The sequence below is a fragment of the Belonocnema kinseyi genome, chromosome 2, assembly GCF_010883055.1.
Source record: "Belonocnema kinseyi isolate 2016_QV_RU_SX_M_011 chromosome 2, B_treatae_v1, whole genome shotgun sequence".
NCBI lineage: Eukaryota > Metazoa > Arthropoda > Insecta > Hymenoptera > Cynipidae > Belonocnema > Belonocnema kinseyi.
The window spans coordinates 23,678,136-23,681,780 of NC_046658.1; positions in this window are offsets into that span (position 1 = coordinate 23,678,136).

Consider the following 3,645-nt stretch of genomic DNA (forward strand, 5'->3'; position numbering starts at 1 on the left):
TCACAAACCTAATAAAGTATAAAAATGAGCCCTATTTTGAAGGCTAAGTACCTCGAGAAAAATTATGGCTTTAACATATGTTGTAACGCATATACGTGCGCAATTTTTGGCCAAGTATGATCTTGCGCGAGCAATACTAACAATGTGAAAGTTAGCATGATTTGAATGAAAGTGCGAAAACCCATGTAAAATACGAACTTAAAAATGACTATATCTTGAAATCAGATCACTCTCAGGAAAAATCCTTTCAAGGGGTTATGAGACCTAGTTAGATGAATAAAATAAAACATGTTTGAGGCCAATCTGTAAATGGCCCAAAAACCGGCCTTATTGACCCTCCTCCTTTAGACGTGCACAGATGGCATGGTACACAGTTGTGAATGTGGCCACAACGTGCGCAGTTGTGTACGAACAGTAGGTACGAACAGTAGGTACGAATTTTGTTATGTTTAATCACATTTAGTTTGTGTAAGCCTGATTCGAAAACCGAAAACCCGAAAACCACTAATTAATTTGTTTACGGAAGGTAAACTACCCACAGAGACCCTCTCAATATATAACATTCTTGATGACACGGTATATAATATATACAATATCAATTATTATAATAACTAATATACAAAAACTACCAATTAATTTTTTTACAGTACCCGGTAACAAGCTTTCCATTCAGAAAAATTAAGAATCTGTATTCCGATGAATACGCGATTTTTCCTTCTTCTAAAAATCCCCCAACGGGAACAGAAAAAGTGCAAACCCTATTCCTCTCAACCGACTTAGTAAAATTTAACGAAAGCATTTATTTAGCCTCTTTAGACATTATTTCGTCATCGAAATTATTCGATTTTAGAAATGAACCCTTCTCATGTTTAACGATGTGAATAGAGATGTTTGTGGTTGTACTGTTTCTACAGCAGATGTATAAGTTACAACATTATGCTGATTTTCTACTCTATTTTTAATACAACAAAGTATAATTCTCTTAGGTATACATCCAGTTATATTTTTTAGTATTCCACACTTAAAAAGAAAGTACATAGTTACGGATCCTATCGCTATATAGCCTGAAAGATGTAACAATTCTGAAATAGTTTCGCTCAAACCTTTCGACTTTCTATGAGTGGACATAATATGAAGTATATTTTGGACATCGTTTAAACTAAGTTGTGCTTTTCTTAGTAGATCTATATCAATTTGCTTGGGCATTTAAATTAATTTCTTTTCTAGGTTATCTAAATTTCTTAAGTTATGCTGCAAATCATACATTTCATTGACGAGGATCGTTTTCGTCATATTTAGGTTTTTCAAAAGTTCCAGTTTATCATGGTTGGTATATATTTCACAATCTTCGTCGGTAATTAATGCAAGGACTTTGATTAAAATTGATTTTATTTCCGCATGCTAAATCTAGCTTGATGTCGTTTGTGGGAATTATAACATATCCTCTTATTATAGGTACATATGTTTCCTTATTGAGCAAATAAGGAGACTGTGAAAAAGCTGTTTTTGCATACCATCTTAGTAAACTTGCTTCACAAGTATTTGTCTCATAAATTCTCAGATTAGGCTGATTTCTTTTATATATCAAGTGTCTATTTATTTGTTTAAATTTGTTAATTGGTTTCCTTATTAGTTGGTATATAACTTCTTGATCCTTCCTGGTTTTTAATGAACGCAATATTAATAATGTAATTTAATAATTCGTTTACGACTGCTATTGAGACTGAAATAATATGGAGAATTTTTTGGTAGTCTTCCTCGAAATTTTACTTTGTTCTATGTTGTGTTCTAAATTCTTCTAACGTATTTTTCAACATTTGGAGTGTTAAAATCTGTGTATGTATGATTCCATACCTACCATTATTTACAGCATCTATGGCTATGTTAATATTCTCATTGATTTCATCAATTATAATTGTTGTTGAAATTAATTTAATATTAATGAAATTATCTTTAGTATTGGAATTTAGTTTTTCAATTGTTTGAGATTCTAAGGAAATTTTATCCTTTACTTCGCGGTCCGTATCCAGTACTAATTTGAGAATTTTCGTTAGGTTATTTATAACGGAAACCATTTTATCATTATCAGTAAATAATTGATAAAATTCGGAATTTATTTGGTTTAAATCTGATTCAGCAGGGGTTCCAGAAAGGGTTTTAGAGATATCACCTATAAAATTAGCTAATCCTCTTTTATGTCTTTGTTTTCTAAGTAACTTATGTAAAATTGTGATTTTGTTTATTAATCTGTTACGTCTATGTTTTACTAATCTTATTTCATTTTTCGCTGTACATTTATTTTCACATGATTGCTTAATTAAATTAATTGTTCGTTCTATGGCTTGAAATATGCTTTCTGCTGTGGTTAAATTACCTCCTATAATTAGTTTCCAATTCTCGTGGTAGAAGTAGGCTTTACCAACTTTCTCCATGTGGATGTTTCAATAAATTTCCTGTATTACGTAGATTGCTTATGTTGTCGTTATCATCATCCATAATAACAGAATCATTATTTTTCTGAAACATAAAATGGCATCACCTGGTCGACATGAAGTTGAAGAGTTTTACCTTCAATTTTAATTTTTAAATTATGATTTGTTGTAATTTCTGTAACGATTCCTGGACATTTCCAGCTTGGGTCTAATTTATTTTGTTTTGTATTGTTTTTCCACTTGACATCATCTCCTACTTTGTAAACTGGATGGCTTTTTATTATACTTTCATCTAAACGTTTCTTGGTCTTCTCTTGATCAACTTCTATTCTTTCTTTAGCTTTCCTGATAACATAATCGTGTTTAGGTTTCCAGTTCTTTATTAAATCAGCGTAAGTAAGAGTTGGTGATCTTGGTATTGCTGGTGGGATATTAGGATCTCTTCCGAATATCATCTCGAAAGGTGAGAAGCCTGTGCTTGTATTTTTCATTCTATGAATTATGAACGTAACGAATTGTAAATTTTCATCCCACTGTTTACCATTATGTACCATTGATATTTTGATTGAATTTTTTACAGTTAAATGCATTCTTTCTATGTTCCCGTTTGCCGGTGGGTAAAAAGACGTTGTTTTTATATGCTTGATATTTAATACACCTTCAAATTGCTGCATTAATTCTGATAAGAAATTTGTTCGTTGATCGGTGAGTATTGTTTTAGGGGTTCCAAATGTATATATAATTAAAAATTTGTCATAAGGACAACCGCAAGATTTCGCCGGAAGCGGGTGCTAATCTGAAAAATTGCACCCGCTTCCAGCGAAATCGCGGTAAAATTTCAGCCACAACCACGTCTCACAACCGTGAGATAGGTGGTTACAGTATGTAAAGGAATCAATACGACGATCCAGCAAAAGCCTCGTGCACCCTAAGCACACGGAGCGACCCAAGGACAACCGCCTTCTGCATTTTTCCCGCAAGTGTTGTAGCATATTGTTGACACGCAGGGATGCTTTTTAGGCCATTAGCAAGTGAAAGCTTGGCACCTCCAAGAGCGCCGACGAGAAGGACGACCAATTTAACAGAATATTCCAGGTACAATCGTTGCAACTGCCGAAAATTCGATAAAGAACATGGTTCGCTTCTCGAAGTCAAGAAGAACCATGTCAGGCCTCGAGTGAGCAACAGAAACAATTGTCGAGAATATAAAGTT